Genomic DNA, 15,848 nt, shown 5'->3' with positions numbered 1-15,848 from the left:
AGCCCTCTGGATGAACTTGGAAATATCCACACCGCTATCTGTGTAAACATGCATACATCTTCACCGCGATCTGTATAAACATGGAAATATCTACACCGCTATCTGTATGAACATGGAAATATCTACACCTCTATCTGTTTGAATATGGAAATATATACACCGCTATCTGCATGAAAATGGAAATATCTACACAGCTATCTGCATATACATGGAAATGTCTACACAGCTATCTCTTTACTCATGGAAATAACTACACCGCTAACTGTATGAACATGGAAATATCTACACCGCCATCTGTATGAACATGGAAATATCTGCACCGCCATCGGTATGAACATGTAAATATCTACACCGCCATCTGTATTAAGATGGAGATATCTACACCGCTATCTGAAAAAACATGGAAATATCTACACCACTATCTGTATAAACATGGAAATATCTACACCGCTATCTGTATAAACATGGAAATATCTACACCGCTACCTGTATAAACATGGAAATATCAGCACCGCTATCTGTATGAACATGGAAATATCTACACCGCTATCTGTATGAACATGGAAATATCTACACCGCTATCTGTATGAACATGGAAATATCTACAAAGCTATCTGAATGAACATGGAAATTACTACACCGCTATCTGTTTGAACATGTAAATATCTACACCGCTATCTGCATGAAAATGGAAATATCTAAAAAGCTATCTGCATATACATGGAAATATCTACACAGCCATCTCTTTACACATGGAAATAACTACACCGCTATATCTATAAACATGGAAATATCTACACTGACATCTGTATGAACATGGAAATATCCGCAACGCCATCTGTATGAACATATAAATATCTACACCGCCATCTGTATTAAGATGGAGATATCTACACTGCTATCTGTATAAACATGGAAATATCTACACCGCTGCCTGTATAAACATGGAAATATCAGCACCGCTATCTGTATGAACATGGAAATATCTACACCGGTACCTGTATGAACATGGAAATATCTACACCGCTATCTGTATGAACATGGAAATATCTACACCGCTATCTGTATGAACATGGATATATCTACACAGCCATCTGGATGAACATGGAAATATCTACACCGCTATCTGTATGAACATGGAAATATCTACACAGCTATCTGTATGAACATGGACATATCTACACAGCCAACTGGATGAACATGGAAATATCTACACCGCTATCTGTGTAAACATGCATACATCTTCACCGCAGTCTGTATAAACATGGAAATATCTACACCGCTACCTGTATAAACATGGAAATATCAGCACCGCTATCTGTATGAACATGGAAATATCTACACCGCTATGTGTATGAACATGGAAATATCTACACCGCTATCTGTATGAACATGGAAATATCTACAAAGCTATCTGAATGAACATGGAAATACCTACACCGCTATCTGTTTGAACATGTAAATATCTACACCGCTAACTGCATGAAAATGGAAATATCTACAAAGCTATCTGCATATACATGGAAATATATACACAGCTATCTCTTTACACATGGAAATAACTACACCACTATATCTATAAACATGGAAATATCTACACCACCATCTGTATGAACATGGAAATATCTGCACCGCCATCTGTATGAACATATAAATATCTAAACCGCCATCTGTATTAAGAAGGAGATATCTACACCGCTATCTGTATAAACATGGAAATATCTACACCGCTGCCTGTATAAACATGGAAATATCAGCACCACTATCTGTATGAACATGGAAATATCTACACCGCTACCTGTATGAACATGGAAATATCTACACCGCTATCTGTATGAACATGGAAATATCTACACCGCTATCTGTATGAACATGGAAATATCTACACCGCTATCTGTATGAACATGGAAATATCTACACCGCTATCTGTATGAACATGGATATAACTACACAGCCATCTGGATGAACATGGAAATATCTACACCACTATCTGTATGAACATGGAAATATCTTCACGGCCATCTGTATGAACATGGATATGTCTACACAGCCATCTGGATGAACATGGAAATATCTACACCGCTATCTGAATGATCATGGAAATATCTACACCGCTATCTGTGTAAACATGCATACATCTTCACCACTATCTGTATAAACATGGAAATATCTACACCGCTATCTGTATGAACATGGAAATATCTACACCACTCTCTCTATGAACATGGAAATATCTACACCGCTATCTGTTTGAACATGGAAATATCTAAAACGCTATCTGCATGAAAATGGAAATATGTTCACAGCTATCTGCATATACATGGAAATATCTACACAGCTATCTCTTTACACACGGAAATAACTACACCGCTATCTGTATGAACATGGAAATATCTTCTCCGCCATCTGTATGAACATGGATATATCAACACAGCCATCTGGATGAACATGGAATTATCTACACCGCTATCTGTATAAACATGCCTACATGTTCACCGCTATCTGTATAAACATGGAAATATCTACACTGCTATCTGCATGAACATGGAAATATCTACACCGCTATCTGAACATGGAAATATCTACACCGCTATCTGTATAAACATGGAAATATCTACACCGCTACCTGTATAAACATGGAAATATCAGCACCGCTATCTGTATGAACACGGAAATATCTGCACCGCTATCTCTATGAACATGGAAATATCTACACCGCTATCTGTATGAACATGGAAATAGCTACACCGCTATCTGTATGAACATGGAAATATCTACACCACTACCTGTATGAACATGGAAATAACTACACCGCTATCTGTATGAACATGGATATATCTACCCAGCCATCTGGATGAACATGGAAATATCTACACCGCCATCTGTATGAACATGGAAATATCTACACAGCTATCTGTGTAAATATGCATACATCTTCACCGCAATCTGTATAAACATGGAAATATCTTCACCGCTATCTGAATGAACATGGAAATGTCTACACCGCTATCTGTTTGAACATGGAAATATCTACACCGCTATCTGCATGAAAATGGAAATATCTACAGAGCTATCTGCATATACATAGAAAAATCTACACAGCTATCTCTTTACACATGGAAATAACTACACCGCTATCTGTATGAACATGGAAATATCTACGCCACCATCTGTATGAACATGGAAATATCTGCACCGCCATCTGTATGAACATATAAATATCTACACGGCCATCTGTATTAAGATGGAGACATCTACACCGCTATCAGTATAAACATGGAAATATCTACACCGCTATCTGTATAAACATGGAAATATCTACACCGCTACCTGTATAAACATGGAAATATCAGCAACGCTATCTGTATGAACATGGAAATATCATCCCCTCTATCTGTATGAACATGGAAATACCTACACCGCTATCTGTATGAACATGGAAATATCTACACCGCTTGATGTATAAACATGGAATTATCTTCACTGCCATCTGTATGAACACGGATATGTCTACACAGCCATCTGGATGAACATGGAAATATCTACACCGCTATCTGTATGAACATGGAAATAGCAACACCGCTATCTGTATGAATATGGAAATATCTGCACAGCCATCTGTATGAACATATAAATATCTACACTGCCATCTGTATTAACATGGAGATATCTACACCGCTATCTGTATAAACATGGAAATATCTACACCGCTATCTGTATAAACATGGAAATATCTACACCGCTATCTGTATAAACATGGAAATATCTACACCGCTACCTGTATAAACATGGAAATAACAGCACCGCTGTCTGTATGAACATGGAAATATCTTCACCGCTATATGTATGAACATGGAAATATCTACACCGCTATCTGTATGAACATGGAAATATCTACACCTCTATCTGTTTGAATATGGAAATAACTACACCGCTATCTGCATGAAAATGGAAATATCTACACAGGTATCTGCATATACATGGAAATGTCTACACAGCTATCTCTTTACTCATGGAAATAAATACACCGCTAACTGTATGAACATGGAAATATCTACACCGCCATCTGTATGAACATGGAAATATCTGCACCGCCATCGGTATGAACATGTAAATATCTACACCGCCATCTGTATTAAGATGGAGATATCTACACCGCTATCTGAAAAAACATGGAAATATCTACACCACTATCTGTATAAACATGGAAATATCTACACCGCTATCTGTATAAACATGGAAATATCTACACCGCTACCTGTATAAACTTGGAAATATCAGCACCGCTATCTGTATGAACATGGAAATATCTACACCGCTATCTGTATGAACATGGAAATATCTACACCGCTATCTGTATGAACATGGAAATATCTACAAAGCTATCTGAATGAACATGGAAATTACTACACCGCTATCTGTTTGAACATGTAAATATCTACACCGCTATCTGCATGAAAATGGAAATATCTAAAAAGCTATTTGCATATACATGGAAATATCTACACAGCCATCTGTATGAACATGGAAATATCTGCACTGCCGTCTGTATGAACATATAAATATCTACACCGCCATCTGTGTTAAGATGGAGATATCTTCACCTCTATCTGTATAAACTTGGAAATATCTACACCGCTATCTGTATAAACATGGAAATATCTACACCGCAATCTCAATGAACATGGAAATATCTACACCGCTATCTGTATGAACATGGAAATATCTACACCGCTATCTCTATGAACATGGAAATATCTACACCGCTATCTGTATGAACATTGAAATATCTACACCGCTATCTGTTTGAACATGGAAATATCTACACCGCTATATGTATGAACATGGAAATATCTACACCGCTATCTGTTTGAACATGGAAATATCTACAGCGCTGTCTGCATGAAAATGTAAATATCTACACAGAAATCTGTATATACATGGAAATATCTACACAGCTATCTCTTTACACATGGAAATAACTACACCGCTATCTCTAAAAACATGGAAATATCTACACCGCCATCTGTATGAACATGGAAATATCTGCACCGCCATCTGTATGAACATATAAATATCTACACCGCCATCTGTATTAAGAAGGAGATATCTGCACCGCTATCTGTATAAACCTGGAAATATCTACACCGCTATCTGTATAAACATGGAAATATCTACCCCGCTATCTGTATAAACATGGTAATATCTACAACGCTACCTGTATAAACATGGAAACAGCACAGCTATCTGTATGAACATGGAAATATCTACACCGCTATCTGTACGAACATGGAAGTATATACACCGCTGTCTGTATGAACATGGAAATAGCTACACCGCTATCTGAACATGGAAATATCTACACCACTATCTGTATGAACATGGAAATAACTACACCGCTATCTGTATGAACATGGATATATCTACACAGCCATCTGGATGGACATGGAAATATCTACACCGCTATCTGTATGAACATGGAAATATCTACACCGCTATCTGTGTAAACATGCATACATCTTCACCGCTATCTGTATAAACATGGAAATATCTACAACGCTATCTGTATGAACACGGAAATATCTGCACCGCCATCTGTATGAACATATAAATATCTACAACGCCATCTGTATTAAGATGGAGATATCTACACCGCTATCTGTATGAACATGGATATGTCTACACAGCCATCTGGATGAACATGGAAATATCTACACCGCTATCTGTATGAACATGGAAATATATACACCGCTATCTGTATGAACATGGAAATATCTACACCGCTATCTGTATGAACATGGAAACATCTACACCGCTATCTGTATGAACATGGAAATATATACACCGCTATCTGTATGAACATGGAAATATCTACACCGCTATCTGTTTGAACATGGAAATATCTACACCGCTGTCTGCATGAAAATGGAAATATCTACACAGCTATCTCTTTACACATGGAAATAACTACACCGCTATCTCTAAAAACATGGAAATATCTACACCGCCATCTGTATGAACATGGAAATATCTTCACTGCCATCTGTATGAACATATAAATATCTACACCGCCATCTGTATTAAGGAGATATCTACACCGCTATCTGTATAAACATGGAAATATCTACACCGCTATCTGTATAAACATGGAAATATCTACACCGCTATCTGTATAAAAATGGAAATATCAGCACCGCTATCAGTATGAACATGGAAATATCTGCACCGCGATCTGTATGAACATGGAAATACCTACACCGCTATCTGTGTGAACATGGAGATATCTACACGGCTATCTGTATGAACATGGAAATATCTACACCGCCATCTGTATGAACATGGAAATATCTGCACCGCCATGTGTATGAACATATAAATATCTGCACCGCCATCTGTATTAAGAAGGAGATATCTAAACCTCTATCTGTATAAACATCGAAATATCTACACTGCTATCTGTATAAACATGGAAATATCTACACCGCTATCTGTATAAACATGGAAATATCTACACCGCTACGTGTATAAACATGGAAATATCAGCACCGCTATCAGTATGAACATGGAAATATCTACACCGCTATCTGTATGAACATGGAAATATCTACACCGCTATCTGTATGAACATGGAAATAACTTCACCGCCAAAAGTATGAACATGGATATATCTACACAGCCATCTGTATGATCCTGGAAATATCTACACCGCTATATGTATGAACATGGAAGTATGTACACCGCTATCTGTATGAACATGGAAATATTTTCACCGCCATCTGTATGAACATGGATATGTCTACACAGCCATCTGGATGCACATGGAAATATCTACACCGCGATCTGTATGAATATGGAAATATCTGCACTGCCATCTGTATGAACATATAAATATCTACACCGACATCTGTATTAAGATGGAGATATCTTCACCGCTATCTGTATAAACTTGGAAATATCTACACCACTATCTGTATAAACATGGAAATACCTACACCGCTACCTGTATAAACATGGAAATATCACCACTGCTATCTCTATGAACCTGGAAATATCTACACCGCTATATCAATGAACATGGAAATATCTACACCGCTATCTGTATGAACATGGATATATCTACACAGCCATCTGGATGAACATGGAAATATCTACACCGCTATCTGCATGAACATGGAAATATCTACACCGCTATTTGTGTAAACGTGCATACATCTTCACCGCAATCTGCAAAAGCATGGAAATAGCTACACCGCTATCTGAATGAACATGGAAATATCTACAACGCTATCTGTTTGATCATGGAAATATCTAAACCGCTATCAGCATGAAAATGGAAATATCTACACCGCTATCTGCATATACATGGAAATATCTACACAGCTATCTCTTTACACATGGAAATAACTACACCGCTATCTGTATGAACATGGAAATATCTAAACAGCCATCTGTATGAACACGGAAATATCTGCACCGCCATCTGTATGAACATATAAATATCTACACCGCCATCTGTATTAAGAAGGAGATATCTACACCGCTATCTGTATAAACATGGATATATCTACACTGCTACCTGTATAAACATGGAAATATCTAATCCGCTACCTGTATAAACATGGAAATATCAGCACCGCTATCTGTATGAACATGGAAATAGCCCCTCTATCTGTATGAACATGGAAATATCTACACCGCTATCTCTATGAACATGGAAATATCTACACCGCTATCTGTTTGAACATGAAAATCTCTAAACCGCTATCTGCATGAAAGTGGAAATATCCACACAGCTATCTGCATATACATGGAAATATCTACACAGCTATCTCTTTACACATGGAAATAACTACACCGCTATCTGTATGAACATGGAAATATCTTCACCGCCATCTGTATGAACATGGATATATCTTCACAGCCTCCTGGATGAACATGGAAATATCTACACTGCTATCTGTATGAACATGGAAATATCTGCACTGCTATCTGTATGAACATGGAAATACATACACCGCTATCTGTATGAACATGGAAATAGCTACACCGCTATCTGTATGAACATGGAAATATCTACACCGCTATCTGTAAGGACATGGAAATATCTTCACCGCCATCGGTATGAACATGGATATATCTACGCAGCCATCTGGATGAACATGGAAATATCTACACCGCTATCTGTATGAACATGGAAATATCTACACCGCTATCTGTATGAACATGGATATATCTACACAGCCCTCTGTATGAACATGGAAATCTCCACACCGCTATCTGTGTAAACATGCATACATCTTCACCGCTGTCTGTAAAAACTTGGAAATATCTACACCGCTATCTGTATGAACATGGAAATATGTACACCGCTATCTGTTTGAAGATGGAAATATATACACTACTATCTGCATGAAAATGGAACTATCTACACAGCTATCTGCATATACATGGAAATATCTACACATCTATCTCTTTACACATGGAAATAACTACACCGCTATCTGTATGAACATGGAAATATCTACACCGCCATCTGTATGAACATGGAAATATCTGCACCGCCATCTGTATGAACATATAAATATCTACACCGCCATCTGTATTAAGATGGAGATATCTACACTGCTATCTGAATAAACATGGAAATATCTACACTGCTACCTGTATAAACATGGAAACATCAGCACCGCTATCTGCATAAACATGGAAATATCAGCACCGCTATCTGTATGAACATGGAAATATCTACACCGCTATCTCTATGAACATGGAAGTATCTACACCGCTATATGTATGAACATGGAAATATCTACACCGCTATCTGTAAGAACATGGAAATATCTACACCGCTATCTGTTTGAACATGTAAATATCTACACCTCTATCTGTATGAAAATGGAAATATCTACAAAGCTATCTGCATATACATGGAAATATCTACACAGCTATCTCTTTACACATGGAAATAACTACACCGCTATATCTACAAAACATGGAAATATCTACACCGCCATCTGTATGAACATGGAAATATCTTCACTGCCATCTGTATGAACATATAAATATCAACACTGACATCTGTATTAAGGAGATATCTACACCGCTATCTGTATAAACATGGAAATATCTACACCGCTATCTGTATAAACATGGAAATATCTACACCGCTATCTGTATAAAAATGGAAATATCAGCACCTCTATCAGTATGAACATGGAAATTTCTGCACCGCCATCAGTATCAACATGGAAATATCTACACCGCTATCTGTGTGAACATGGAGATATCTACACCGCTATCTGTATGAACATGGAAATATCTACACCGCCATCTGTATGAACATGGAAATATCTGCACCGCAATGTGTATGAACATATAAATATCTGCACCGCCATCTGTATTAAGAAGGAGATATCTACACCGCTATCTGTATAAACAAGGAAATATCTACACTGCTATCTGTATAAACATGGAAATATCTACACCGCTATCTGTATAAACATGGAAATATCTACACCGCTACCTGTATAAACATGGAAATATCAGCACCGCTATCAGTATGAACATGGAAATATCTACACCGCTATCTGTATGAACATGGAAATATCTACAAAGCTATCTGTATGAACATGGAAATATCTTCACCGCCATCTGTATGAACATGGATATGGCTACACAGCCATCTGGATGAACATGGAAATATCTACACCGCCATCTGTATGAACATGGAAATATCTGCACTGCCGTCTGTATGAACATATAAATATCTACACCGCCATCTGTATTAAGATGGAGATATCTTCACCGCTATCTGTGTAAACTTGGAAATATCTACACCGCTATCTGTATAAACATGGAAATATCTACACCGCAATCTCAATGAACATGCAAATATCTACACCGCTATCTGTATGAACATGGATATATCTACACAGCCATATGGATGAACATGGAAATATCTACACCGCTATCTGCATGAACATGGAAATATCTACACCGCTATTTGTGTAAACATGCATACATCTTCACCGCAATCTGCAAAAGCATGGAAATAGCTACACCGCTATCTGAATGAACATGGAAATATCTACACCGCTATCTGTTTGATCATGGAAATATCTAAACCGCTATCAGCATGAAAATGGAAATATCTACACCGCTATCTGCATATACATGGAAATATCTACACAGCTATCTCTTTACACATGGAAATAACCACACCACTATCTGTATGAACATGGAAATATCTACACAGCCATCTGTATGAACATGGAAATATCTGCACCGCCATCTGTATGAACATATAAATATCTACACCGACATCTGTATTAAGAAGGAGATATCTACACAGCTATCTGTATAAACATGGATATATCTACACCGCTCTCTGTATAAACATGGAAATATCTACACTGCTACCTGTATAAACATGGAAATATCTAAACCGCTACCTGTATAAACATGGAAATAGCACCGCTATCTGTATGAACATGGAAATATCAGCCCCTCTATCTGTATGAACATGGAAATATCTACACCGCTATCTCTATAAACATGGAAATATCTACACCGCTATCTGTTTGAACATGGAAATATCTAAACCGCTATCTGCATGAAAATGGAAATATCCACACAGCTATCTGCATATACATGGAAATATCTACACAGCTATCTCTTTACACATGGAAATAATTACACCGCTGTCTGTATGAACATGGAAATATCTACACCGCTATCTGTATGAACATAGAAAAATCTACAACGCTACCTGTATGAACATGGAAATATCTACACCGCTATCTGTATGAACATGGAAATATCTACACCGCTATATGTATGAACATGGAAATATCTACACCGCTATCTGAACATGGTAATATCTACACCGCCATCTGTATGAACATGGAAATATCTGCACCGCCATCTGTATGAAAATATAAATATCTACACCAACATCTGTATTAAGATGGAGATATCTATACCGCTATCTGAATAAACATGGAAATATCTACACCGGTATCTGTATTAACATGGAAATATCTACACCGCTATCTGTATAAACATGGAAATATCTACACCGCTACCTGTATAAACATGGAAATATCAGCACCGCTATCTGTATGAACATGGAAATATCTACACCGCTATCTGTATGAACATGGAAATATCTACACCGCTATCTGTATGAACATGGAAATATCTACAAAGCTATCTGAATGAACATGGAAATACCTACACCGCTATCTGTTTGAACATGTAAATATCTACACCGCTAACTGCATGAAAATGGAAATATCTACAAAGCTATCTGCATATACATGGAAATATATACACAGCTATCTCTTTACACATGGAAATAACTACACCGCTATATCTATAAACATGGAAATATTTACACCACCATCTGTATGAACATATAAATATCTATACCGCCATCTGTATTAAGAAGGAGATATCTACACCGCTATCTGTATAAACATGGAAATATCTACACCACTGCCTGTATAAACATGGAAATATCAGCACCGCTATCTGTATGAACATGGAAATATCTACACCGCTACCTGTATGAACATGGAAATATCTACACCGCTATCTGTATGAACATGGAAATATCTACACCGCTATCTGTATGAACATGGAAATATCTACACCGCTATCTGTATGAACATGGAAATATCTACACCGCTATCTGTATGAACATGGAAATATCTACACCGCTATCTGTATGAACATGGATATAACTACACAGCCATCTGGATGAACATGGAAATATCTACACCGCTATCTGTATGAACATGGAAATATCTTCACCGCCATCTGTATGAACATGGATATGTTTACACAGCCATCTGTATGAACATGGAAATATCTACACCGATATCTGTGTAAACATGCATACATCTTAACCACTATCTGTATAAACATGGAAATATCTACACCGCTGTCTGTATGAACATGGAAATATCTACACCGCTCTCTCTATGAACATGGAAATATCTACACAGCTATCTGTTTGAACATGGAAATATCTAAAACGCTATCTGCATGAAAATGGAAATATCTACACAGCTATCTGCATATACATGGAAATATCTACACAGCTATCTCTTTACACACGGAAATAACTACACCGCTATCTGTATGAACATGGAAATATCTTCACCGCCATCTGTATGAACATGGATATATCAACACAGCCATCTGGATGAACATGGAAATATCTACACCGCTATCTGTATAAACATGCATACATCTTCACCGCTATCTGTATAAACATGGAAATATCTACACTGCTATCTGCATGAACATGGAAATATCTACACCGCTATCTGAACATGGAAATATCTACACCGCTATCTGCATGAAAATGGAAATATCTACACAGCGATCTGCATATACATGGAAATATCTACAAAGCTATCGCTTTACATATGGAAATAACTACAGCGCTATCTCTATATACATGCAAATATCTACACTGCCATCTGTATGAACATGGAAATATCTGCACCGACATCTGTATGAAGACATAAATATCTACACCCCAATCTATATTAAGATGGAGATATCTACACCGCTATATGTATAAACATGGAAATATCTACACGGCTATCTGTATAAACATGGAAATTTCTACACCGCTCTCTGTATAAACATGGAAATATCTCCACCGCTACCTGTATAAACCTGGAAATATCAGCACCGCGATCTGTATGAACATGGATATACCTACACAGCCGTCTGGATGAACATGGAAATATCTACACCGCTATCTGTATGAACATGGAAATATCTACACCGCTATCTGTGTAAATATGCATACATCCTCACCGCAATCTGTATAAACATGGAAATATTTTCACCGCTATCTGAATGAACATGGAAATGTCTACACCGCTATCTGTTTGAACATGGAAATATCTACACCGCTATCTGCATGAAAATGGAAATATCTACAGAGCTATCTGCATATACATGGAAATATCTACACAGCTATCTCCTTACACATGGAAATAACTACACCGCTATATGTATGAACATGGAAATATCTACACCGCCATCTGGATGAACATGGAAATATCTGCACCGCCATCTGTATGAACATATAAATATCTACACGGCCATCTGTATTAAGATGGAGATATCTACACCGCTATCAGTATAAACATGGAAATATCTACACCGCTATCTGTATAAACATGGAAATATCAGCACCGCTATTTGTATGAACATGGAAATATCAGCCCCTCTATCTGTATGAACAAGGAAATACCTACACCGCTATCTGTATGAACATGGAAATATCTACACCGCTAGATGTATAAACATGGAATTATCTTCGCTTCCATCTGTATGAACATGGATATGTGTACACAGCCATCTGGATGAACATGGAAATATCTACACCGCTATCTGTATGAACATGGAAATAGCTACACCGCTATCTGTATGAATATGGAAATATCTGCACCGCCATCTGTATGAACATATAAATATCTACACCGCCATCTGTATTAACATGGAGATATGTACACCGCTATCTGTATAAACATGGAAATATCTACACCGCTATCTGTATAAACATGGAAATATCTACACCGCTATCTGTATAAACATGGAAATATCTACACCGCTACCTGTATAAACATGGAAATAACAGCACCGCTATCTGTATGAACATGGAAATATCTACACCGCTACCTGTATGAACATGGAAATATCTACACCGCTATCTGTATGAACATGGAAATATCTACACCGCTATATGTTTGAACATGGAAATATCTACACCGCTATCTGTTTGAACATGGAAATATCTACACCACTGTCTGCATGAAAATGGAAATATCTACACAGCTATCTGCATATACATGGAAATATCTACACAGCTATCTCTTTACACATGGATATAACTACACCGCTATCTCTATAAACATGGAAATATCTACACCGCTATCTGTATGAACATGGAAATATCTACACCGCTCTCTCTATGAACATGGAAATATCTACACAGCTATCTGTTTGAACATGGAAATATCTAAAACGCTATCTGCATGAAAATGGAAATATCTACACAGCTATCTGCATATACATGGAAATATCTACACAGCTATCTCTTTACACACGGAAATAACTACACCGCTATCTGTATGAACATGGAAATATCTTCACCGCCATCTGTATGAACATGGATATATCAACACAGCCATCTGGATGAACATGGAAATATCTACACCGCTATCTGTATAAACATGCATACATCTTCACCGCTATCTGTATAAACATGGAAATATCTACACTGCTATCTGCATGAACATGGAAATATCTACACCGCTATCTGAACATGGAAATATCTACACCGCTATCTGCATGAAAATGGAAATATCTACACAGCGATCTGCATATACATGGAAATATCTACAAAGCTATCGCTTTACATATGGAAATAACTACAGCGCTATCTCTATATACATGCAAATATCTACACTGCCATCTGTATGAACATGGAAATATCTGCACCGACATCTGTATGAAGACATAAATATCTACACCCCAATCTATATTAAGATGGAGATATCTACACCGCTATATGTATAAACATGGAAATATCTACACGGCTATCTGTATAAACATGGAAATTTCTACACCGCTCTCTGTATAAACATGGAAATATCTACACCGCTACCTGTATAAACCTGGAAATATCAGCACCGCGATCTGTATGAACACGGAAATATCTGCACCGCTATCTCTATGAACATGGAAATATCTACACCGCTATCTGTATGAACATGGAAATAGCTACACCGCTATCTGTATGAACATGGAAATATCTACACCACTACCTGTATGAACATGGAAATATCTACACCGCTATCTGTATGAACATGGATATACCTACACAGCCATCTGGATGAACATGGAAATATCTACACCGCTATCTGTATGAACATGGAAATATCTACACCGCTATCTGTGTAAATATGCATACATCTTCACCGCAATCTGTATAAACATTGAAATATTTTCACCGCTATCTGAATGAACATGGAAATGTCTACACCGCTATCTGTTTGAACATGGAAATATCTACACCGCTATCTGCATGAAAATGGAAATATCTACAGAGCTATCTGCATATACATGGAAATATCTACACAGCTATCTCCTTACACATGGAAATAACTACACCGCTATATGTATGAACATGGAAATATCTACACCGCCATCTGGATGAACATGGAAATATCTGCACCGCCATCTGTATGAACATACAAATATCTACACGGCCATCTGTATTAAGATGGAGATATCTACACCGCTATCAGTATAAACATGGAAATATCTACACCGCTATCTGTATAAACATGGAAATATCAGCACCGCTATTTGTATGAACATGGAAATACCAGCCCCTCTATCTGTATGAACATGGAAATACCTACACCGCTATCTGTATGAACATGGAAATATCTACACCGCTAGATGTATAAACATGGAATTATCTTCGCTGCCATCTGTATGAACATGGATATGTCTACACAGCCATCTGGATGAACATGGAAATATCTACACCGCTATCTGTATGAACATGGAAATAGCTACACCGCTATCTGTATGAATATGGAAATATCTGCACCGCCATCTGTATGAACATATAAATATCTACACCGCCATCTGTATTAACATGGAGATATGTACACCGCTATCTGTATAAACATGGAAATATCTACACCGCTATCTGTATAAACATGGAAATATCTACACCGCTATCTGTATAAACATGGAAATATCTACACCGCTACCTGTATAAACATGGAAATAACAGCACCGCTATCTGT

The sequence above is a fragment of the Gorilla gorilla genome, chromosome 21, assembly GCF_029281585.2.
Source record: "Gorilla gorilla gorilla isolate KB3781 chromosome 21, NHGRI_mGorGor1-v2.1_pri, whole genome shotgun sequence".
NCBI lineage: Eukaryota > Metazoa > Chordata > Mammalia > Primates > Hominidae > Gorilla > Gorilla gorilla.
Note: the sequence above shows the minus strand (reverse complement) of the source record.